The 26,811-nt window shown below is 44.1% G+C and overlaps 1 long non-coding RNA gene across 1 annotated transcript; it reads right to left on the reverse strand.

The window, feature by feature from the left end:
• Positions 1-565: 565 nt before the first annotated feature.
• Positions 566-11,623, reverse strand: LOC129629974 (uncharacterized). The gene is made up of 3 exons (XR_008703441.1): positions 11,378-11,623; positions 6,971-7,121; positions 566-1,856 (listed from the first exon to the last, which is right to left on the reverse strand). It is a non-coding gene; the product is annotated as an uncharacterized LOC129629974 (long non-coding RNA).
• Positions 11,624-26,811: the final 15,188 nt, after the last annotated feature.

The raw sequence follows: 26,811 nt of genomic DNA on the forward strand, positions 1-26,811 counted from the left end.
CATGATATTTTAGCATTTTGATTCACTTTTGTGGTAGACAATGTCCCCCAAAAGATGCCCATCTATTAACCCCTGAAACCTGTGAATATGTTATATCCTATGGCAAAGGGATCTTTGTAGATGGAATTGATGTTAGAGACCTCAAAACAGGGAGATTTATTCTCGATTATCCCCGAGGGCATGATAAAATTTCATGGATGATTAAAAGTGGAAGAGGAAGGCGAAAGAGTCAGGTAGAGAGACACAGTAGCAGGTGAAGAGGAGGGAAAGACTGGAAGCATGGGAGGAACCCAACTCACCATGATCGGCTTTGAAGATGGAGGAAAGGGACTCTGACACAAATCATGAGAGCATCCTTTGGAAGCTGAGGACAGTGAACAGCCAGCTAGGAGACCGAGACCACAGCCCACAAGAAACAACCCGAATGAGCAAAAGCTTTACTCCGGAAGGAAAGCAGTGCTGTTGACACCTGAATGAGACTCAGATTAGACCTCTTTTTTTTTTTATAATACTTTAAAAAAATATTTATTTATTTATCTGGCTGTGTCGGGTCTCAGTTGCAGCACACATCTTTGTTGCGTCATGCGGGATCTTTCATTGTGACATGTGGACTCAGTAGTTGTGGCAAGCGGGCTTAGTTGCTCCATAGCATATGGGATCTTATTTCCCCGACCAGGGATGGAACCTGTGTCCCTTGCAGTGGAAGGCGGAGTCTTAACCACTGGACCACGAGGGAAGTCTCAAGTTGGATTTCTGACCTGCAGAACTATGAGGCAGTGAGCGTGTGCTGTGTTCAGGTGTTACGGCAGGAACAAATGACTAATGGAGATTTACAGAGAAAATACTGTTTTGCCTAGAGGACAGGGCTGGTCAAGCTTTGGGAGACTCATGAGTTACTACATGTATCTCTGTAAGAACAGCAGGGGCTGCATCAGATATGTTCATCAATGAGCTGCAACATGTTTAGTAGGTCGGGAACATTAAAAACAGACAGTGCACTGAACCCCTTCTCCTCTGAGGGCACTGCCGCAGATGGGCCACCCTGCCTTGGAGACATCCCGGGCACAGGCTTGTGTATGAAAGTGAAAGTTACTCGCTCAGTCATGTCCAACTCTTTGGAATCCCATGGACTGTAGCCTGCTAGGCTCCTCAGTCTGTGGAATTCTCCAGGCAAGAGTACTAGAGTGGGTTGCCATTTCCTCCTCCAGGGGATCTTCCCAACCCAGGGATTGAACCCAGGTCTCCTGTACTGCAGGCAGATTCTTTACTGGTTGAACCACCAAGGAAGCCCAGGCTTGTGTATAATTAACCATAACATCAAAAGAAAGCACCCCAGAGAAGGGAGCCCAATATGTCTCCTGTGAGCCCAGGCTCCTGGTATCCTGTTCTCAGAAACCATCCAGCCCAGAACCCCACAAGGATGAAAAGTTTTTAGGAATTTTCGAGATGCTGAAATAGGCAAAATTAAAATTCCAGGAACTGGAATTTCTAATCCTGTCTTACTAATGCCTCAAGAAGAGAAATGGACCTTCACCAGCTTATATTCATCAAGCCAATCCTCGCTTATCACCCCAAGCCTCCTCCTCCAGGAAGGCTCCTCTGGTTTTCCACATGGACTGCACTGTCCTCTCTCTTCTCTTTCTCAGGTCACTTGCTGTCCACATCACTTCCTCAGGAGCTTAGACAGTAGCTTGGAGGGTCAGAGAACTCCCAGTTCAGAATTTCCATCTCGATTGCAGCTGCCATGGAGGTCCTCTGCTGACTTATGCTGACAGACAAGTCTTCTTTGGTTCAGAAGAAAATTCTGATGCCTTCTATGGAAGCTCATTAGTACTGCTTCATCTCATTCTATAACTCTGAAAATAGAATGTTAAATTCTGCTATCATATCTATTTTTGGATTCATTTATTCAAAAACCACATTTTTGCCAAGGGAAGACTATTTGTTAATTTACACATTTGCCCTCTCTCTACCTCTAAGGAATCTGTGCGTTTCATGAGGGCAAGGATTATTTATCAGAGAAAAAATAAAGAGAGAGAGAGAGTAGAGAGACAGTAAACAAAAGGGAGGAAGGGAAGGAAAGAAAGAAGGAGTTAAGAGAAGGGAGGGGGGAAATTAACCAGAATTTGCACATAAGAGATGGTCAGAAAAATATCTGTAAAATGAAAATCGCACTCTAACCATCTCTAGGAACTACACAGCTGGGTAGACAACCCCCAAAGGAGTCAGCGATTAACAGATTCCTTGAGTCTGAATCAGGTATCTTGGACCACTGGGGCTGACCATCAAGGATCTGACTTGGGTACATCTAAGCCTCATTTTGAGAAGGCAATGGCACCCCACTCCAGTACTCTTGCCTGGAAAATCCCATGGATGGAGGAGCCTGGTGGGCTGCAGTCCATAGGGTCGCTAAGAGTCGGATATGACTGAGCGACTTCACTTTCACTTTTCACTTTCATGCATTGGAGAAGGAAATGGCAACCCACTCCAGTGTTCTTGCCTTGAGAATCCCAGGGATGGGGGAGCCTGGTGGGCTGCCGTCTATGGGGTTGCAGAGTCGGACATGACTGAAGTGACTTAGCAGCTTAGCAAGCCTCATTTATCCTAATTTCTGATGATGAAGAAGTTGGGGGCCAGTTGGTCCAAGGGCAGCTGGTTCTCCTGGTTCTAGATATAGTTCTGGTGATGCACAGACCAGATCTTAAATAACACCAAGTCACCAAGTGAGACAGCTGTCTCCTTCAAGTTCTCCTTCAACCCTCTGTACTGAGACATCAAGGAGAAAGTCTAACCCTTCTCTAACAGCAGCTCTTCTCCTTTGAAATAGAGAGACAGCGGGCCTCCAGCCCAGGCCCTTTTGTAAGCAATGGTACCTAGGTGGAATCCAACATTCTTTCTTTGCATATGTGGTATTTATATTTACAATTATCTCTTTTTTATCACAAGCCAGTTTTCTGTTTATGGTGGTGAATGTCAAGTTTCCTTTTCAGATGAATTTATATGTTTTTTTCAAGGGAGCTGACTTAAAGACAAATGGTAAGTCACTGATTATACATGGAGTGCATATCATGGTTAAGAAGATGGCCCATCCTTGATACAGCAAGAAAACAAGACCATCAGAATGGTGGATGGCTGCCATATGGAAACATATGGAGACCTCCCTGATGGTCCAGGGGGTAAGACTTGGCCTTCCAAAGTAGGGGGTGTGGTTTCAACCCCCTGATTGGGGAGCTAAGATCCCACAGGCCTCAGGGCAAAAAAACCAAAACATTAAAAAAAAGAAGAAATACTGTAACAAATTCAATAAAGACTTTTAAAATGGTCCACATCCAAAAAAAAAAAATCTTAAAAAAGAAGAAAAGAAACACAAGACAAAGCACATCGGTATATCTGAAATGATAACTCAGCTCTAAGGACAGACAGGAGGAAGAAACCTTTCCCAGAATTAGACAAACACTCTAAAGGCCCCATACTCATTACAGTTTTATTTGCTGTGTCCCCATTCATTCTGGTTTTGACAATCCCACATGCTTTATTTTTGGGTCAGAGTCTTACACTACTAAATTCAACTGTTCATGCAATAAATATGTATTGACCACTGAGAGGACATGTGCAAGCCCAGAGCTACACAGGTAGTTTAGGGGTGATTGGCATTCACATCTTTGTAGCCAGAATTTGGTCCTCACTCACTCCTAACCTCTCTGCCCCACTGTCCTGTGAGATTCCTCAGATCTGAAGGGTCCCTCTGTGATGGGAGGAAGAACTGTGATTAGAAGTCAGGAATGAACTTCCCCAGGATCTCTTTCAAACTTTATTGGTAACAAGACCAATCCAGTCTCAATGCAACATTGCCCAGCCCCCACCAGCACCACACACCCTCCAAACCACATGTTATGGCCAGTGCTGAAGGCTTCTCAGGACACTGTCAGATTCAGGTACTGATACTTAACCTGAAACCAATTACATGGGGTTTTTTTGTTGCTGGCAGTGGTGGTTTTTAATATTTATTTATTTGGCTGCTCCAGATCTTTAGTTGGGGCATGCGAACTCTTAGCTGCGGTATGTGGGCATTCCCTGACTAGGGATCAAACACACACTGCATCAACAGCCCATGGTCTTAGTCACTGGACCACCAGGGAAGTTCCACCAATTACATGTTTTGGAAGAAGAAATTAAATTCCCCTTGAAATGGGCAGTTCTGAAATTCAGACTGAAACAGTGATGTAACTAACATGTGAGCAGAAAATTCACGAGATAGAAAAATGGCTCACAAACATATGAAAAAGGGTTCAGACGAACTTATAATTAGACGAAGTTTAAAACAACATCAAGATACGATTTCTCACCTAACAGACTGGCAAAAATTAAAAAGCACGCCAACACATTCTGTTGGCAAGGCTGCAGGGAAACGGGCATTCTCGTGTGTGGATGGCGAGAGTCCCAGTTGGCACCATCCTTCTGGAGGGAAATTGGTAATACTTAAGAAAACTTCACATGCACTTATATTTTGACCCAGAAATTCCACTTCTAGGAAGCCACCCTGAAGATATTCCTCCAAATATACACAAAATCCATGCACACGAGTTAACTCCTTATAGCATGGTTTGTAGCTACAAAATATTGGAAATAAAAAAAAATCCTAATATAGGGGAAGGATTGAATAGCTGGTAGTGGCACATCTATAAACGAAGCATTATACAGCTATAAAAAAAGAATCGGGAAGGGGGCTTCTCTAATGGCTCAGTGGTATAGAATCCACCTGCCAATGCAAGGGACATGGGTTTGATCCCTGGTCCGGGAAGATCCCACATGCCATGAGGAAACTAAGCCTGTGTACCACAACTACTGAGCCCACAAGCTGCAACAACTGAAGCCCACGTGCCTAGAGCCTGCGTTCCACTTGCAACAAGAGATTCCACTGCAACAAGAAACCTGAGCACTGCAACCAGAGAGTAGCCCCTGCTCATCACAACTGGAGAAGGCCTGCACACAGCAGTGAAGATCCAGTGCAACAATAAATAAATCTGAATGGTAGTGGGATGTTAACAGCAGGGTAAGCTGAGTAGTAGTGTAGGGCTAGGCATCCTTAAAACTCCTGGTATAGGACAAGAATATTTTCCATTTAAACTGAGCAGACACACAGCCAGCCAGACTTCAGACTAAAACATTCAGACTGAACCTTCAAAGTAAACCTTTAAATTCTCCTTGCATGTCAAATACAGAAAAGACAAGTAAATGTGACATAAATCTTAAATAAGCTTTGATTATGGATAGGTTTATGCCATCTCCTAAAGACTGATTTACAAGAAATTTAAGACTGTGTCCTCTCTCTCTTGAATCACATGGCACATCCCTCTGGGAATTCTAGGAGGTTTAGACTTCTGGCCCTTCATTCCTCAAGCAAAACGTAAGACAAATTTCATCTGAAAGCTTCTGTGGAAAGTCATAAACATCAGCTGGCAGATCCTCCTTTTGTCACAGAGCCAGCTGACCACAAAATGCTATATCAGAATTGAGAAACACGTTATGAAGCCACAGGGACGTGTATTGATAAATGCCTCATGCCTGGACAAGCTATCCTCCCTCTGTTTAATCTCAAAATTCAGTGCAGTAGCATCAGTCTTCTTTCCATCAGTGGGTGTTACAACCGCTGTCCATGTACTGAATGAGAAATGAAGCTCTATTTGGCCCCATATTTCCTAAGATCGCTTTCACACTTGTCACTACTCTGACTAGGAACCCAGGAGAGAACTAAGTGAAGAGTTTTGGAAAGAGAGCCAGAGACCACGGTGTGCACCAGAGAGAAGCTTCTGGGTGATAATCTCCCAACCAGGCAGTGCCAACAACGCTGGCTCTGTGGGAGGCCCAGAGAGAGCTTCAAGGGCGACACTCATGATCATCCGGAATCCAGTGATTCACCAGCACCATGAATTCTTGATGACCAATAGTCTCCTCTCCAGCTCTATAAATCTGTCATTTCAAGAACTGTTAAATGCATGGAAACACAGGACATATGGTCTTTTGGGTGGGTCGGGGGAGGGCATTCACTTAACAGAAAACACTTGAGATCAATTCAAGTTGTTGTATAACAGTCCATTCCTATGGATGCTCTACATGTTAACTATGAACTTGTTAAAGAACATGTGGATAGTTTCCAGGTTGGGGTTATTACGAATAAAGCTGCTATCAACATTCATGTACAGGTTTTAGTGTGGATACAAGTTTTCACCTACTTGGGACAAATAAATGCCCAGGAGTGCCATTACTGGCTTGCATGGTAACTGTGTGCTTGAATTTCAAAGTGCTCAACTATTTTCCAGATTGGCTGCACCATTTTATATTCCTACCAGCATTCGTGAGAGAAGAAAACTGAACCTTCTGGACAGGAGCTGGTATCCTCATTTGGACAGGAGTTCTAATCCAATGACACAGTCTGACATATTAGAAAAGCAGGACAATTTGCCCACGATGCTTGGTCTTCCTAATCTATTTCTACAACACAGAGAAAAATCTGTTCTTTAGATCAGCTCAGGCAAATTATATACCTCACGTGGGCTTTTGACTTTCAACTAAAATTAAACTTATGCATTTGCTTTAAAAGATTTAAAACTGACATTCAGCTCAGAAATACAACTTTCTTCCAAAAGAAAAATAGTAGCCCATAATGAAGGCTAGTATGTACAATCAGCAGCCAATAAGCTTTGAATATAAATTGTTGTTGCTGTTGTTTAGTTGCTCAGCCACGTCCGACTCTTTGCAACCCCATGGACTGTAGCCCCCTAGGTTCCTCTGTCCATGGGATTTCCCAGGCAAGAATACTGGAATGGGTTACCATTTCCTCCTCTGGGGATCTTCTTAACCCAGGGATGGATTGCATCTCTGGGTCATCTCTTGCATTGGCAGGCGGATTCTTTACCATTGAGCCACCAAGGAAGCACTTGAATATAAATAATGACGCGTAACAACTCACCTGTGGATTGTGAACTTGAGCTTCTCAGAAAACACTGTGGCTTCTTCCAGGAAGGCAATCTCTGCTCTGAGGATGAGACACATCACAGGAAGAGAATTCATGGTGAGAACAATCTTTGTAAGATGTCAGTGACCTCCACGGTCTTTGACAGCTAAGTGGGAGGATGAAGGAAGGAAAAAGAAAGATGCTGTGCTATATCAAAAAGCAGCTTACAAATGAAGCTGAGAAATCTAAGCTACTTTTCATTAGATGTCATATATATGTGAAAATAATTTGTTCTGTCACTTGCAAGCACATGATTCTCCCTGGTACATGAGTAACACAGCTGCAACCTTGGAGAAAGCCTGCATACTACAGAGTGTAAGGTGGAATTTGCATGAGTGTATAATTTGCATATGTCTAAAATGTATTCGCATGGCCTATTCTATCCTCTTCTCTCTCTCTCAGAGTTCGTTATCTGAGAACAACCAGGACCCTGGACACACACATCACTTCTTTTTAAATCTCATGCCCCTTCATCTTTGGGTAAATCTGCCATGGGGTCCCGGAGAAGGCGATGGCACCCCACTCCAGTACTCTTGCCTGGAAAATCCCATGGATGGAGGAGCCTGGTAGGCTGCAGTCCGTGGGGTCGCTAAGAGCCGGACACAACTGAGCGACTTCACTTTCCCTTTTCACTTTGATGCATTGGAGAAGGAAATGGCACCCCACTCCAGTGTTCTTGCCTGGAAAATCCCAGAGACGGGGGGGCCTGGTGGGTTGCCGTCTATGGGGTCGCACAGAGTTGGACACGACTGAAGCGACTTAGCAGCAGTAGCAGCAGCCTTGGGGTCCAAGTCTCTGCCGACTTAGACGCTCAGCCCCTGAACCTCAGAGCTGGGATTCGTTAAAGTCCAGCTAGTAAAAGGGTTTGGTCAAAGTCAGTCACAGAAATTAACTCAAGGACCCTCCTGAGACACACAGCAAAGGGAAACTCGCTCCAAGGAGAAAATCTGATGCTAATGCAAGAAGCTGGGAGACCAGTACCCAGGGGCTGCCTGAGCTATCCACACGAGCCCACACGAGAAGGGAGAGAAACCCATCCAGTTCACGCAGCCTGCTCACAAGTTGAGAGGAGACCTCCCCAAGGCTGAAGGTCTCCTGTCCCGCAGTCTTAGATCTGGGGCCCAGAGATTCCCCTGAAGCCTTGCCCTGAAACCAACACTCGCATCTCATTGGGCAGATTGCCGTCATGTGACCATTCCTTTCTGCAAGGGTGTCTGGGAAATGCAGTATTTTCTTCTAAGCTGGGTGTGTGTGTGTGTGTGTGTGTGTGTGTGTGTGTGTGTAAGCGCGCACATGCGCGCGCGGCAGGGGGCAGAGTGGGGGTTGCACTCAGTCGTGTCCCATTCTTTGGGACTCTATGTAGCCCACGAGGCTCCTCTGTCCACGGGATTGCTCAGGCAAGAATACTGGACTGGGTTGTCATTGCCTTCTCCAGGGCATCTTCCCCACCCAGGGATTGAATCTGAGTCTCTTGCGTCTCCTCCATTAGAAGGCAGATTCTTTACCACTAGCTGCTACCTGGGAAGCTGGGTGTACTGATAGGCAAACACTATGTGGATGCTATAAGTAAAGAAGAGAGGAAGATGGTTACAGGTAAAGTAACTGTTGGGCCTTCCTGGTGGCTCAGCAGTAAAGAATCTGCCTATAAAGCAGGAGACCACCTGCAATGCAGGAGAGGAGGGTTCAATCCCCGGTGAGGAAGATTCCCTGGAGAAGAAAATGGCAACCCACTCCAGTATTCTTGGGAAAATATTCTGGGAAATTAACAAACAACCCTACTAGGAGGTAATCTAGGAGCCTTACTAGTTTAAAATGGCTCCCCGTTAGCAGCAGGGAGAAACGGAGAACAATTTTGCTTTTCATTATATGCCTTTCTGGATAATTGATGTTTGACGCTAAATAAATCTCATGTAGTCCCATGAGCTGAGAGAACTTAGCAATACTTCCATTCAATGTGCAGTTTCAACATGCAGTTTCCTCCCTCTTGCCCCCGTTTGATAATTACACTTGACATATTTGTTCTAGTTACCCAGTAATTTTCTCTGATCTGGACTCCTGGTTGACTTGAAATAGAATTTCTCAAAGTGTTTCTTTTTTTCTATACTGTCTCCTTGAATAAAAATATCTATCTGCAGTGGAAATGTGTGCGTTGGGGGCGGGGGGCAGTAGCATTAGAATAGTGATGAAGAAATAACTTTCTCAAGATGAGGACTCTTGTCACAGAGTGTTGGCTGGCCCGGTTGTGGAGTGACTCTTTCAAATAGCAGATCTTAGAAGACTGTTTTACCTGACGTTGGCACCTTATTTTATTTTATTTTTTTCATGTAAGGGCCTGCTTTATTGAGGATAAATTTCAGGGACACTACACGGTCCATTTTGTTTAAACAGCTTACAAAAATCCATTCTTTTCATATGAGGATGTCAGTTTCTAGAGTCTGCAAGTATGGAGTCAGAATTACTCCTGAAAAGTACCCTACATTGCCCATAAAAAACAGAATGATTTCACCTCTTAGTAGATTCAAAATAGCCAGTTTTTTCTCAAGTGTTGGGTCAGACTGTTGTTTCTTTGGCCCATCTGTATATGAACCCGAGTTTCAGCACATTAAAAACAAAACAAAAATGATATACATACACACACACATAACACGTGCACAACACTCATAGATTGAAACCCGTTTCAAGACTAGACTGACAGAAGGAGAATTTCAAGTTTCAAAGAGAATGGATTTCTCTTGAATTTCAATTGTGCATAAGAACTTCTGAAAAGCAAATGAAACTTTTTAACATCAGTTGGCAGTGTGTCTATGTTTCTGTCCTAGTGCTTCAAGCCCAGCTTAAAGAGTCTCAGGAAAGAGAGAAAAAAAGATTCCCATTAAGTTGAATTTGGCTTTTTGACCATCAGGTTGCACACGGGCTAGAGTGGAACCTGGGCCCGGAAGCAAGACTCAGAGATGCCCTGGACCCACAGACAGTTTCACTCATGTGGCCCCGAAGACCCTGCACTCCAGGGCTGCTGCTGTTGCTGCTAAGTCGCTTCAGTCGTGTCCAACACTGTGCGACCCCATAGACAGCAGCCCACCAGGCTCCCTGATCCCTGGGATTCTCCAGGCAAGAACACTGGAGTGGGTTGCCATTTCCTTCTCCAATGTATCAAAGTGAAAAGTGAAAGTGAAGTCGCTCAGCCGTGTCTGACTCTTAGCGACCCCATGGACTGCAGCCTACCAGGCTCCTCCATCCATGGGATTTTCCAGGCAAGAGTACTGGAGTGGGGTGCCATTGCCTTCTCTGCACTCCAGGGCAGGAGGCAAGAAAAACACATTTTCGCTTTTTGAACTCCTGCACCCCAGGACCCTGGCAGAAGTGTGCCCGACCCAGAGGGGCTAAGGCCTGGCTCCTAGCTGGTCCCTAGAGCCACCGAAGCCAGTGCTGAGCAAGAAAGGGCGCTTGATGCCAGCTGTACCTGAAGTTTGAAGATCACTCTCCCCGCCCCACCTGCCTAATCTGCACGGTGACCTCAGCCCCAAGGTGCGGTATGAAAATAACAATGGTGTATTTCCAACTGGTCGGCTAGCCAATGCTCCAGGCTTTGGGCTGTGTCAGAGGTCCCATGATTCTACTCCAAGAGGCAGTGCATTCCCCTTGTGGACAGAGAACTGGGGTGAAAGGTTTCAGGTATGGGACCCCTGGGAAGCCCTGTTCTGTTGCAGCAGCCACCAGCGTCTTTGGGCCCAACCAGCTCCTACCTGCAACTCCTAAATTACATCGGACCAAATCTGGGGTGTCAGGAGGAGTCCCCGAATTCTGCCAAGCTCGGGTTTGAAGTAGCTGAGTTGTGAGCGCGCCTTCCTCAGTGATCCAAGAGCTGCTCTAGGACCTGGGGTTGGACGCAAGGGGTGCAAAAAGCCAGGCTCTCCCCCTGTGCTCCGAACTCCCAGTTTGACAAGCTAAGGGTGCAGATAGGGGGTAGGGGCGCTAGATGAGACCCCAAGCTTTGCGGAAAAGGATTTCACATAATCGGACCCCACTTCCCGGATCCTAAGTGCTAAAATGTGTTCAATGTGGGGTGGAGGTAGACCCCGGGGAAACCCGAGCAGGATACAGTTAAATGCGCTCCCTCGGCCACGCCCCCTCCTCACTTCAGGGAACAGAACATGGTCCGATTCCAGGTGCATCAGATGGTTTCATGTTACAGATCCTAGAAGGACCAAATTTGCCCCCATTCCCCACCTGCCTGCCCCAGGGTCTGCCCACCCAGGGAACTGGCCCCACAGAGGCGGAGGCGCTGCTGGTGGCGTCAGCGCCCTCTAGGTTTCCTCAACAAATTCCAAATTCTGGAAACAGACGCCGCCGCCGCCTCCTTACCTCTGTCCTGCAGTGCACCCCGCACAGCCCCGGGGCCCTGTGTTTGGAGCGCATCCTGCAGCCCTCGGGTTCATGCCGCCGGCCAGAGGCTTCCCCTGACCCCGAATCGACATGGGCAGCCGAATTGGGCGGGTCCGGCTGGTTCTCCGAAGGTCAAGCCGGATCCCTGCTGAGTGGTCCTAGTCCCGGCGGCTTTGGCCCTGGAGGCTGTCGGCGCCGGGAACCCACAACTTTTCTCCACCTTCTGTGGCCTCACGCTGTCTGAGATCCGTCAGAGTTTCAGCTCCGCCCCACCACGCCCCCGACCCGGTCCCGCCCCTCTATGGCCATGCCCCGGCCACGCCCACGAATGAACGGTCCTGGACCCACTTCATCCGAGGTGCAAGTTGAAAGTGTGCCCACCCGAAGGAGAGCTTCCCTCTAGGGCGCTTTGGGAGACAACGTGAAGGAGAGAGAGGACGTTCAGTTCTCTTTTCTGCTGCTAAACCCTACTTTATTCATCCCTTTGTCTTACGTTTCTGAGGCATAGATAGCCCTGATAAGTTCTGATCCGGTTCTCCAAGTCACTGCGGGAGAGGGAAAGTGGGGAGGATGGTGGACACTGGCCTCGAGATGTTCAGATGTCTGGAATTAGAATGGGGTAATATCTACTATTGCGGGCAGGAATCCCTCAGAAGAAATGGAGTAGCCAAAATGTTCAACAAAAGAGTCCAAAAGGCAGTACTTGGATGCAATTTCAAAAACGACAGAATGATCTCTGTTCGTTTCCAAGGCAAACCATTCAATATCACAGTAATCCAAGTCTATGCCCCAACCAGTAACGCTGAAGAAGCTGAAATTGAACGGTTCTATGAAGACCTACAAGACCTTTTAGAACTAACACCCAAAAAAGATGTCCTTTTCATTATAGGGGACTGGAATGCAAAAGTAGGAAGTCAAGAAACACCTGGAGTAACAGGCAAATTTGGCCTTGGAATACGGAATGAAGCAGGGCAAAGACTAATAGAGTTTTGCCAAGAAAATGCACTGGTCATAACAAATACCCTCTTCCAACAACACAAGAGAAGACTCTATACATGGACATCACCAGATGGTCAACACCGAAATCAGATTGATTATATTCTTTGCAGCCAAAGATGGAGAAGCTCTATACAGTCAACAAAAGCAAGACCAGGAGCTGACTGTGGCTCAGACCATGAACTCCTTATTGCCAAATTCAGACTGAAATTGAAAAAAGTAGGGAAAACCACTAGACCATTCAGGTATGACCTAAATCAAATCCCTTATGATTATACAGTGGAAGTGAGAAATAGACTTAAGGGCCTAGATCTGATAGATAGAGTGCCTGATGAACTATGGACTGAGGTTCGTGACATTGTACAGGAGACAGGGATCAAGACCATCCCCATGGAAAAGAAATGCAAAAAAGCAAAATGTCTGTCTGAGGAGGCCTTACAAGTAGCTGTGAAAAGAAGAGAAGCGAAAAGCAAAGGAGAAAAGGAAAGATATAAACATCTGAATGCAGAGTTCCAAAGAATAGCAAGAAGAGATAAGAAAGCCTTCTTCAGCAATCAATGCAAAGAAATAGAGGAAAACAATAGAATGGGAAAGACTAGAGATTTCTTCAAGAAAATCAGAGATACCAAAGGAACATTTCATGCAAAGATGGGCTCGATAAAGGACAGAAATGGTATGGACCTAACAGAAGCAGAAGATATTAAGAAGAGATGGCAAGAATACACAGAAGAACTGTACAAAAAAGATCTTCATGACCCAGATAATCACGATGGTGTGATCACTCACCTAGAGCCAGACATCCTGGAATGTGAAGTCAAGTGGGCCTTAGAAAGCATCATTATGAACAAAGCTAGTGGAGGTGATGGAATTCCAGTTGAGCTATTCCAAATCCTGAAAGATGATGCTGTGAAAGTGCTGCACTCACTATGCCAGCAAATTTGGAAAACTCAGCAGTGGCCACAGGACTGGAAAAAGTCAGTTTTCATTCCAATCCCAAAGAAAGGCAATGCCAAAGAATGCTCAAACTACCACACAATTGCACTCATCTCACATGCCAGTAAAGTAATGCTCAAAATTCTCCAAGCCAGGCTTCAGCAATATGTGAACCGTGAACTTCCTAATGTTCAAGCTGGTTTTAGAAAAGGCAGAGGAACCAGAGATCAAATTGCCAACATCCACTGGATCATGGAAAAAGCAAGAGAGTTCCAGAAAAGCATCTATTTCTGCTTTAATGACTGTGCCAAAGCCTTTGACTGTGTGGATCACAATAAACTGTGGAAAATTCTGAAAGAGAGGGGAATACCAGACCACCTGACCTGCCTCTTGAGAAATCTGTATGCAGGTCAGGAAGCAACAGTTAGAACTGGACATGGAACAACAGACTGGTTTCAAATAGGAAAAGGAGTTCATCAAGGCTGTATATTGTCACCCTGTTTATTTAACTTATATGCAGAGTACATCATGAGAAATGCTGGACTGGAAGAAACACAAGCTGGAATCAAGATTGCTGGGAGAAATATCAATCACCTCAAATATGCAGATGACACCACCCTTATGGCAGAAAGTGAAGAGGAACTAAAAAGCCTCTTGATGAAAGTGAAAGTGGAGAGTGAAAACTTGGCTTAAAGCTCAACATTCAGAAAACGAAGATCATGGCATCCGGTCCCATCACTTGATGGGAAATAGATGGGAAAACAGTGGAAACAGTGTCAGACTTTATTTTGTGGGGCTCCAAAATCACAGCAGATCGTGATTGCAGCCATGAAATTAAAAGACGCTTACTCCTGGGAAGAAAAGTTATGACCAGATAGCATATTCAAAAGCAGAGACATTACTTTGCCAACAAAGGTCTGTCTAGGCAAGGCTATGGTTTTTCCAGTGGTCATTTGTGGATGTGAGAGTTGGACTGTGAAGAAAGTTGAGTGCCGAAGAATTGATGCTTTTGAACTGTGGAGTTGGAGAAGACTCTTGAGAGTCCCTTGGACTGCAAGGAGATCCATCCAGTCCATTCTAAAGGAGGTCAGTCCTGGATGTTCTTTGGAAGGACTGATGCTGAAGCTGAAACTCCAATACTTTAGCCATCTCATGTGAAGAGTTGACCCATTGGAAAAGACCCTGATCCTGGCAGGGATTGGGGGCAAGAGGAGAAGGGGACAACAGAGGATGAGATGGTTGGATGGCATCACTGACTCGATGGATGTGAGTTTTAGTGAACTCCGAGAGTTGGTGATGGACAGGGAGGCCTGGCATGCTGCGATTCATGGGGTGGTAATGAGTTGGACACGACTGAGTGACTGAACTGAACTGAACTGACGCAGCACTGAGAAATTGTGGCTTCCTCAGGAAGGGGGCTGGACGGTTGAGATTGGAGAGAAAGGAGTCTGCTTGGCCTGGAGAAGAGAGGCTTTTCAACCAAAAAGGTTAACTGTAAAATACTGATTCTTATAGTCCTAGATGTGAGCAGAGAATTAACTTTTAAATACATTATGGTGATTCTCCAGTTTCCCACTTCATACTGCTAATTCCCAATGCATCCCTTTCCCAACACCTGCCCCCCTCCCTGGCAACCACAAGTCTATTGTCCATCTTTGAGTCTGCCTCTTTTTCAGATATGTTCCTTTGTGTCATATTTTAGATTCCATATATAAGGGATATTATGTGATATTTGTCTGATTTACTTCCCTTTGTATGATCATCTCTAGGTGCATCCATGTTACTGCAAATGGCATTATTTCATTCTTTTTGTGGCTGAATAATAGTCCATTGTGTGTATATATATTATATATGCCACATTTTCTTTATCTTTCCTCTGCTGATGGACAGTTAGGTAGTTTCCTCGGCTCAGCTATTGTAATAGTGCTGCTGTGAACATAGGAGTGCATATATTTGTTTGAATTATAGTCTTTGGAACATGTTTAAAATCATAAAGTCTATTTAAGCCCCTCAAAATCACTGGGAAATGGGAAATAAAATGTATTCCATTATTGCAGACTGAGGGATTGGCTTTCCCTCCTGTCAGGAAATACAATTTTTAAGAAGCCAGAAAAAATGTGCCTCTCTCTCTTACTCCCTGATCTACTTTCGTTTTGCAGGTTCATGATTTACTACTCTCTATATTTGTTATTTCTTTCCTTTATACGTTGAATGTCACCCTCCCAACTGGAAGGCAAATTCAGATTCTGGATTAAAATGCAATGAGCTTGGACTTCACTGATGGTCCAGTGGTTAAGAATCTGCATGCCAATGCAGGGAACACAGGTTCAGTCCCTGGTGTGGGATGATCCCATGTGCCACAGGGCAACTAAGCCCATGCGCCACAACTACTGAGCCTGTGAGCCCTGGAGTCCACGGTCTACAGCAGTCTCAACTAGAGAGTAGCCCTTGCTGGCCACAACTAGAGAATAGGCCCTGCTGGCCACAGCTAGAGAATGCTGGCACACGGCAACGAAGACCCAATGCAGCCAAAAGTAATTAACTAAAAAAAAAAATTTTTTTAATGCATTGAACTTATAATCAGGGAGGTCTCATTCTGTCGAGTGTCACATAGTGACACTCCCTCATGTGTGGATAAAGGCTTCTGTCCCCCCAGTCTATCTGTCCTTCTTATGAGCCATTATAATTCATTTAATCCTTACAACAACCTTATGGGATTGCTATTTGTATGGTCTCTTCTTAAAGTTGAAGAATTTAGATACAATGTAATGGCTTTTACTGAGTATTTTCTAACAGGCAATTTACCATCTATACCTTATTTATGTTTTTGGTTATTTGCTTTTGTTCTATTTTCAACTAATCTCTTCCTTGCCTCCCATTGAAAATGTAAGCTCCCAGTGGATGGCATTCTATCTCCTCACCCCTGAATTATCAACAACTGAAACAGCGCTTACACCGGAGTCAAATGGGCTTCCCTGGTGGCTCAGACAGTAAAGAATCAGGCTGCAATTCACAAGACCCGGGTTTGATCTCTAGGTGGGGAGAATTGCCTGGAGAAGGACATGTCAACTCACTCCAGTTTTCTTGCCTGGAGAATTTCATGGACAGAGGAACCTGGAGGACTATAGTCCATGGGGTCGCAAAGAGCTGGACATGACTGAGCAACTAACACCTTCACTTTGACTCATTTTACCAATGAGGGAAGCTAGATTGAGAAGTGACAAGCAAAAAATCACCTACTGGTTATAAAAGTAATGATAATACTTATTCAGTGCTTGCTTAAGGTACTATTCTAAATATAGTACTTGAGTTAAGCCAGATAGAGCTCATAAACACCCAGGTGCATATGCTCTTATTACACCAATTACAGGCCAGCAACTAAGATTTAAGATGGTTGAGTAAGTTACCCTGAATCACACTGATAATGCCTGGTGGAGCTGGCAATCAGACTGAAGTAGTAGGCTGCCTCCAGAGACCACATTCATAACCCCCTCAAAGACTTACATGTGCTAAGAAGTGTCTGGAAATCATACTTGTTCATTACACTACGCATCTTGATTACACTAGTCTGTGTTGACGCTCCCCTTCCCAGGTCAACCCTTCTGTGTCTGGTGTTGCCAACTTGATTTTTTCTACCTTGAACAGAAAGAGACGCATTGATTTATCACTCCTACTGATCAGTGCAGGAAAGCACCCCAAAGTTAGCTGGAATTGAAATCTACTCTGAAGTCAGCCTCAGTGGACATCACCATCCCCAGGGGGGCAGCTCACCCAGCTTCCCAGGATAAGATGTGGGCAGCTTTTGCCTGTTCAGTCAACTTTTGTGATTGATGCCCAGTCGCCCATGCCTGGTCATTAGCCTGTTCCCTCTTGATCTCTGTTTTGAAGCATAGCTCTTGGCAGGTTATCAGCAGCCTGGATGGTCTGCTCAGATCCTTCCACTCTGAGTTCAACAGCAGAAAACCACCCATTTAGCCATTTAGTGTCCAAATGTGCATAATAGGGTTCAGATTTGCTTACGAATGGAATTAGTTAATTCATCACCCTGTCAGTCTTTTTATCCAGTTTGCACACATTACAATCAGAGCTAATACTCAAATTCTCCCTCTTCTGAGCTGGTTTTACACGTATTAATCCATTTAATTCTCCCCACAACACTATCAGGTTACTATAATTTCTAATTCTTTTTGAAAGTGAAGGGATGTAGACACAGATGTTTAGTTTATAAAAACCAGTTGTTAGAACACTTGGGATTCAAACTCAGGCAAGTGGGCTGTAGACTCCACATTTCAAAACATATCACTAGTTTGCCCCTCTCTGTAACAGTAAGTCCCCTCATACGAACCTTCAAGTTGCAAACTTTCAAAAATGTGAGTGTGCATTGGCTTGTCCAATCACTTTAAGTTAGCTCATGTGTCTGGTACACATTGTTCTGTGTGTGCATCTTCTATGAGAGGTTGTGCTTTTGTGTACTTTACAGTAATCTATAGAGGACAGTAGTATAGAATCTATATAGATAGGATTGAACCCAGCAAGGGATCAGAACCTGTGACATCAACATCAGGCGTGAGTGAAATCACAGCTTGCCCTCCATCTCCTATTGCTGATGATCCTTCAGCTCTACCATCTCCCACCCTCTCTCCCTCTTCCAGGGAGTAACTCTTCTTGACTGTTCACTGGATGCCAACCCCTGAGGCTAGCTGTTGTACTGTAATACTGTACTCTTCAAGGTCTTATACTGTAAAATTAAGTGTTTTATTTCTTGCATTTGTTTTGTGTGTATTATTTGTGTGAAAAGAATTATAAACCTATTTATAATACTTATTATTATACCACCTTATAGTACTTTATCATTATAACACCCTATTCATTCAATACTATATAGCCAATTGTGTTAGTTGGGTAACTAGGCTAACTTTGTTGGACGTACAAACAAGTTGGACTTATGAACGAAGTCTTGGAATGGAACACGTCAGTATGTAGGGAACTTACTGTACTTCCTTAAAAATATGGCATCTGAGTTGGGAAAAACTCTCTTCCGCATTTTCCTTTATTCTCACATTCACTGAATTCTTCTGGCCACAAGATGTATGGGTTTTCCCCACCAAGCAACTTTCTAGTTCTCTGGGAACACCAAGCAGATGTCGTAGTCAACTGGGAAAAAAAATGCACAACCTGGAAGTTGAGAATTACGTTTTATTTGGCCGACAAAACTGAGGACTTAAGCTAAGGAGATGTCCTCTCTGATAGCTCTGAGGGACTGCTCTGAAGAGGTAAGGGAGGCGCGAGGATATATAGGAATTTCTGCAATAAAAAACATGATGACTATCAAAAGATTACTGCTAATTAGAGGAAAAGCAGATAATTCAAGTTAATGAATTTAGCACTTTTCTATATATGGGAAAATGCAAGAGTCTGAGCTTGCTGGAATCATTCCTTTGATATGCAACTGAGTTATCTAGGGCCAGTATCCTGCTTTTCTCTGTCTGGAATCCCCTTAGGGTGCTCAGTCTGAGGCTGTGGTAGTCACAGGATTCTTTATTTACTGATATGGCAGGTGACAATTTTCACCCACATCTAGGATTCAGTTCAACTCAGACACTACTTACCTGGAAGTAGAATCATAACCCAGGTGGAAAGGGCTCAGTCCACGAAACCACCCCAACTTCAAGATGCCAATCACCAGTCCAGATTGTCACCTGTGTTTCTGACCAACCAGCTATAAAACAGAGATTCCCACAACCCCCTCCATAGATTCAGTAGTTTTCTAGTGTGAATGATAGAACTCAAGAAAAAAGTTCACTTATCAAACTACCAGTTTTTATAAAAGGATATTGTAAGCGCATTTTTCCCAGAGCGCCCAGAAAAAGACACAGTCCTGCAGAGACTTCAGTTTCAACCCTGTGAGACTGAGTGGAGGAACCAGCCAAGCCTACCAGACTCCTGACTTTACAAAGCCGTGCAGTAGTAAATCCATGTAGCTTTAAGTACGTACATTTACAAGGGTTTGTGACAGCAACATCAGAGAGCAAAAACCCTCCCTCACAAGATGCTGTCTTTTATTTTATTTTATTTTATTTTGGCTGTGCTGAGTGTTAGTTGTGGCACACAGGCTCTGTGATCTTCACTGCAGTGTGTGGGGTCTTCAGTTGCAGCAAGTGAGATCTAGTTCCCTGAACAGGGATAGAACCTGGGACCCTAGCACTGGGAGCGGGGAGTCAAGTCTTAGCCACTGGGCCACCTGGGAAGTCACAAGATGACATCTTTATTACCCAGCACAGGCTACATCAGGCTGTGATAGGAAATGGTCCCATAACCTCAGGGGAATCCTGTCTTTTACTCACGCCACGTGTCCAGAGCATGTCATCTGAGTGCACTGCTCTGTGGCACTGACATCCTGCAGGAACCCAGGCTGACAGAGCAGCTGTGAATGGGCTGAATATGACAGAGAGAATATGACAGAGTATATACCGGTCATTAGAAACTTCCATGCAGAAGGGATACGTGTCATTTCCACTTATATTCCTTTGACCTGCTCCAGTTATATGACCATGCCTAAATACAAAAGGACTGGAGAGTGCTTAAAAAGAGAGAAAGAGAAGGCTTCCCAGGTGGCGCTAGTGTAAAGAATCTGACTGTCAATGCAGGAGCCACAAGAGATGCAGGTTTGATCCCTGGATCTGTAAGATCCCCTGGAGTAGGAAATGGCAACCCACTCCAGTATTCTTGCATGGAACTTGCATGAACAGAGGAACCTGGAGGCTCCATTGGGCCCCAAAGAGTCACACATGACTGAGTGACTGAGCATGCACATACACTAAACTTGGTGGAAGTTCTTTAAATGTTACTGTTGTTGTTCAGTCACTAAGTCGTGTCCAACTCTAAAAAAGAGAGAGTCACCGTAGTTGAGAAGAGCCCCAATCATGCCTCCCTTCTCTTTGTCAGCTTTAGATGAAGGCAGAGTCCAGATGGGAGTGATACGTGGAGAGTTTTGGATATTTATCCCCAGATAATAATCTTTGGTGATGCTGCACACATACTAAGGGGGCACATTCTGATTTGCTTTTTCAATATTGAAGTGAGCTGTTTTTCTTAAATTCAGAGAATATAGACTATTAATTTCACTCCGCATTTGTTGCATAACAAGAGGAAAGTGAAAACATATTTTCTTATCCCATCTGTAATTATCCTTCCTGCATCACTGTTTTGGTAGAAATAATAGGCACTGTCTTGGATAAAGCATTTCAAGCTGAGTTTTTAAGTTAAATGGGAGTCAGCATTAGGAAGACCCAGGAAGTAAAAATCTGGGAGTCGAATGCAAACTGCTTAGGATTATTGTGTCTTCTTGCAGAATTGACCCTTTTACTGTCACATCCCTCCTTATCTCAATAATGTCTCTTGTTGTGAAGTCTACTTGTTGTTCCTTCATTCAGTCTTGTCTGACTCTTTGCAACCCCATGGACTGCAGCATCCAAGGCTTCTCTGTCCTTTTCCATCTCCAGGAGCTTACTCAAACTCATGTCCACTGAGTCGGTGATGCCATCCAAACATCTTGTCCTCTGTCATCCCCTTCTCCTCCTGCCTTCAATCTTTCCCAGCATCAAGGGCTTTTCTAGTGAATCAATTCTTTGCATCAGGTGGCCAAAGCATTGGAGTTTCAGCTTTAGCAACAGTCTTCCAATGAATATTCAGGATTGATTTCCTTTAGGATTGATTGGCCGTATCTCTTTGCAATCTAAGGGACTCTAAAGAGTCTTCTCCAACACCACAGTTCAAAAGCATCTGTTCTTCAGGGCTTAGCCTTCTTTATAGTCCAACTCTCACATCCACACATGACTACTGGAAAAACCATCGCTTTGACTATACAGACCTTTGTCGGCAAAGTAGTGTCTCTGCTTTTTAATATGTTGTCTAGGTTTGTCATAGCTTTTCTTCCAAGGAGCAAGCTTCTTTTAATTTCATGGCTGCAGTCACCATCTGCAGTGATTTTGGAGCCCAAGAAAATAAAGTCTCTCATTGTTTCCATGGTTTCCCCATCTATTTGCCATGAAGTGATGGGACCAGATGTCATGATCTTCATTTTTTGAATGTTGAGTTTTTAAGCCAGCATTTTCACCTTTTTCACCTTCATCAAAAGGCTTTTTAGTTCCTCTTTGCTTTCAGCCATAAGGGTGGTGTCATCTGCATATCTGAGATTATTAGTATTTCTCCCAGAAATCTAGATTCCAGCTTGTGCTTCATCCAGCCCGGCATTTTGCATGATGTACTCTGCATATAAGTTACATAAGCAGAGTGACAATATACAGCCTTGACATACTCCTTTCCCAATTTGGAAGAAGTCCATTGTTCCACATCCAGTTCTAACTGTTGCTTCTTGACCTACATACAGATTTCTCAGGAGACAGGTAAGGTGGTCTGGTATTCCCATCTCTTTAAGAATTTTCCACAGTCTGCTGCTGCTGCTAAGTCTCTTCAGTCATGTCCGACTCTGTGCCACCCCATAGATGGCAGCCCACCAGGCTCCCCCGTCCCTGGGATTCCACAGTCTAGCATGATATTAATATAGATATTTACTTTCTTCTTTTGTTTAACATGAGTCCGATATAGCATAAATGTTTTTTTAATTGCTGTAAAGATATGACTTTATAGGTAAAGTATACTAGAAACAGAAATAACCAACACCTTATTCATTGATCCCTGAAGCCTCTTGTAGAACAGAGGAGCCTGATGGGCTACAGTCCATAGGGTTGCAAAGAATGGGACACGACTGGAGTGACTTAGCACACATGCATGCACACAGGACATTCCAAACCCTCCAGTCTCCTTCGTGCCTCAAGAACAGTGTTTGTGTGTGCTAAGTCACTTCAGTTGTGTCTGACTGTATGTGACCCTATGAACTGTAGCCAGCCAGGGTCCTCTGACCATGGGATTCTCCAGGCATACTGGAGTGGGTTCCTATGCCCTCCTCCAGGGGATCTTCCCAATCCAGGGATCAAACCCCCAATCTCTTAAGTCTCCTGGATTGGCAGGTGGGTTCTTTACCAGTAGTGCCACCTGGGAAGCCCCCCAAGAATAGCTACTCTGCTCAATTTTAGGCCTGACAATTCCTGGATTTACCAGAATGTATGCGGCTCCTTGAAATTGTCACTGTGAAGGAGTGGGTCTCATGAAAGTGTTGATATATGAGATGGTAACACCCAAAGATGGGGGGAAAGTCTGAGTTTTGATGATATCACTGAGCTATGTAATTAATCAGCCTAGGAACTGGCCCCTTATTACTTGAGATACTAAATATTAAATTTCATTTAGGTCATGTCGGTGAGATATTAGTGATTGAGCTAAATACTAGCATAGGACTATTTAGACCTGCACACTCAGTCAGGTTCTGCTGTTTACTGGCCATGTGACTTGAAGCAGTCCACTTGCCCTCATTGGCTCTCTTTTTCTCGTGTCTGTAAACTAAGTATCTAACTCCAGACAATCTCAAAGCACTTGTGAGTTCTAACATTTTAATCTCTTGAAGTTTAATTCAGCTAGTCTTCAAGAACTGAAGCACTAGGAACTTCTTGGTTTGTCTAGTGGTTAAGAATCTGCCTTGCAATGCATGGGACATAGGCTTGATCCCTGGTCAGGGAACTATTGATAAGATCCCACATGCTGCCACAACAGAGCGCACATGCTCTGGGTCTTGTGTGCAACTAGAGAGTCTGTACACTGCAACTAAAACACAAAGAGTAAAATAAATTAATTCATTTAAAAAGAATAAGGAAAATACAAGTTTTATTTAAAAAGAATTAAAGCACTAGATTTTCCTAGCAGCAGACTTAATTTGGTGACAATAACTTGGAGGGAGCAGCTGGCATACCCTGGGCCTTTCAAAAAACCAGCTTCCTTAATCTAGCACAGTAACTCTACCAGATACTATTGCTCCATTTTACTGATAATATAGCCAAGGCCGAGAGAGGTTTAGTCACTTGCCCAAAAGCACACAGCTGAATATTGACAGAGCAGAATTTGGAAGCCAGGTCTGTCTGAATCCCAACACCTGTGATTTATTTACTTCCCAATCTGAGAGAAGAATCACCTTTCTAGAAGACATTCGTGAGAGGTAATTTGACACACCATATATATTTTCAGATTTCACCATAATTTGCAAAATATTCGCACATCTAGATATCATCATAAAACCAAAATGCTTGGAATGATGGGGAAAACACCAGCTGAGTCTTTGGCGTGTGGCAGGGCTCTCGGTCCCCAGGTCACATTCATTCTCTTGCAGGTAGACTGAGTCATTATTAGAAAATTCAGTGCCAGAGGTAGGACTCAATATAATAATTCTCATTAGCACTCAATCTAATCAGGTCATTCAGCTGTTTGATCAATATGACCAGATGATGCAATTCATAAGCCCTGAAGATGTGACTCAAGACTTGACTGATTTAATTGGGTGAATAAATTATACTTTATTGGCACCTTTGTAAATGAGATCCATTGTGTTTGGTTTTCCTATAATAAAAAGAGGTATATATAATGTTCTGGAGGAAATGTCCAAGCAATTTTAAATGAGTGTTTGAATTTCTGAGCCATAAATTCAATCCTCCAGTATTTCTTCCATTCACATACATATTTACCATCAGTCTTACCACATACATGAACAGGGTCATGAGGAAAATCAATACCTCTATGAGATGACTTTTAAATTTATTTTTTAAAATATTCATTTATTTGGCAGTGCTGGGTCTTAGCTGTGGCACATGGGATCTTTGATCTTTGTTGTGGGATCTAGTTCCCTGACCAGGGATCAAACCCAAGCCCCCCTGCACTGGGAGTGTGGAGTCTTAGCCAGTGGACCACCAGGGAAGTCTCTCGTAAACTTAGACCAATTGTGTATCTTGCTCCCGGGATGTTGTCCTCTCCATTGGGTCTGGTTTGGGGAATTCAGAATACTTGACAGCTTCTAATTCCATAGACATGAAATAGGAACTCCGAACTGCGGCCACTTCGAAGGTATTCTCTCCAGCCCTGCAAAATGGAGAAAAAACTTCAAAGTTAGAGGTCCCAGGCCCTACTAAAAAGATCAGTTATTTTTTAGTCGCTAAGTCATGTCCAACTCTTTGCAACCGCACGGACTCTAGCATACCAGGCTCCTCTGTCCTCTGCTACCTCCCAGAGTTTGCTCAAATTCATGTTCATTGAGTCGGTGATGCTATCTTACCATCTCATCCTCTGCCACCCCCTTCTCTTATTGCTTTCAAACTTTCCCAGCATCAGGGTCTTTTCCAGTGAGTCAGCTCTTCACATCAGTGGCCAAAGTATTGGAATTTCAGCTTCAGCCACAGTCCTTCCAATGAATATTCGGGTTGACTTCCTTTAAGATTGACTGGTTTGATCTCTTTGCTGTCCAAGGGACTCTCAAGAGTCTTTTCCAGCACCAGAAATATCAAAAGCACCAGAGTGCCTCTTTAATAATTATAACAACCAAATCCAAATGTGAAAACCCTTCCTCAAACAAAAAGGCAAATTCTTTCCTGGGGGTTATACTACTGAGCCTGATTTATGAAATAAGAACCAGATCAAACTGAACTCACTCAACCAGCTTGGGAGGATGAGCTAATGATATTATCTCTGTGACCATGTTAGGCTTCTCACCTGGCAAATGGATAGAACAAGATAATGCAATTTGCTGAGGGGATGTGAAAGTCACTCAGTCATGTCCGACTCTTTGTGTTCCCATATACTATATACTACATGGAGTTTTCCAGGCCAGAATACTGGAGTGGGTAGCCTTTCCCTTCTTCAAGGGATCTTCCCAACTCAGAGATCAAACCCAGGTCTCCCGCATTGCAGGCGGATTCTTTACCATCTGAGCCACCTCTCCAGCAGATCTTCCTGATCCAGGAGTTGAACCAGGGTCTCCTGCATTGCAGGCAGATTCTTTACCAGCGGAGCTACCAGGAAAGATGTGGGGACTGGAGCTCTGAATTCAGATGTGCTGTAGAGGTTGGAGGAGGAGACAGGAAGATGAGTCATTCATGTGGGCTAAAGGAGCCATGTGATGCAGTTGGAACCCCTGACATGGCAGGGAAAAGGATTTTCATTTTCACCTCCCCTAGATGTGCCTCTGGATGCTGAGAACTCAGAAGCCCAGGAGAGATTGCCTCTCGCTGACTTCTCCATCTCTGATCAAGCCAGCAAGTGTGCCTACGGGATGGATTAGAACATTCATGGAGATCATAAAGATACACAGGGGGACTTCCCTGGTGGCTCAGTGGTAAAGAATCCGCCTGCCAAAGCAGGGGACATGGAATCGATCCCTGATCTGGGTAGCTCCCACATGCCTTGGAGCAACTAAGCCTGAGTGCCAAAATTATTGAGCCAGCATTCTAGAGCCCAGGAGTCACAACTACTGAGCCCACATGACACACCTACTGAAGCCTGAATGCCTAGAACCTGTACTCCGCAACGAGAGAAGCCCCTGCAAGGAGAAGCCTGTACTCCGCAATGAGAGAATGGCCCCTGCTCCCTGCAACTAGAGAAAGCCAGCACCGAAATGAGGACCACAGATCCAAAAAATAAATTAAGTAACTAATTAAATTTTTTAAAAAATGCACAGGGCCAGGGTACCAGGTAGGATTGGGAATAATTAGCAAAACCACTTATTAGAGTTAGCTTAAACAAACAAGGGTTTGTTTGACTCACATAACAAGGAGTATGGAGTTAGGGAGAACAGGATTCATACAGTGGCTCAATTCTGTCATAAGAAATGATTCAGCCATAAAAAGGAATGAAAATGAATCATTTGTGGAGATGTGGATGGACCTAGAGACCACCATACCGAGTGAAGTAAGTCAGAAAGAAAAAAACAAATATTATACATTAATGCATATATATGGAATCTAGAAAAATGATACAGATGATCTTATTTGGAAAACAGAAATAGAGATGCAGCTGTAGAGAACAAACATAAGGGCCCCAGGAGGAGACAGAAAGGGGTGGGATGAATTGGGAGATTGGGATTGAAGTATGTACATTACTGATATATGTATAAGATAGATAACAAATGAGAACCTAGTATAGTGCAGGGAACTCTAGTCAGTGCTACATAGTGACCTGAAAGGGTTGGAAACACAAAAAAGAGGAGATATATGCATATGCATAGCTGATTCACTGTGCTGTATAGTAGAAACTAACCCAACATTGTTATGCTTCTATACTTCAATAAAAATTAATTTAAAATAAAAATTTTAAATACTAAAAACAAGAACCTAAGATCGTGGCATTTTTCTGCCCCCATCATCAGCAGGTTGGCTTATGTCTTCGTGGTGAAATAGCTGTTGTACCTCCAGGTATCTTGTCTATTTTCTAGGCAGGTGGAGGGGAGGAGGGCAGAGGGCAGCAAGCCTGCCTATGGAGCTTGGGGTTTTTAGGAAGGGATGTCCCCACCAGCAGATGTTTCACTAGACTCTGGGTCACAGGCCCGCCAG

Source organism: Bubalus kerabau, chromosome 16 (genome assembly GCF_029407905.1).
Source record: "Bubalus kerabau isolate K-KA32 ecotype Philippines breed swamp buffalo chromosome 16, PCC_UOA_SB_1v2, whole genome shotgun sequence".
In the NCBI taxonomy this organism is placed as follows: Eukaryota; Metazoa; Chordata; class Mammalia; order Artiodactyla; family Bovidae; genus Bubalus; species Bubalus kerabau.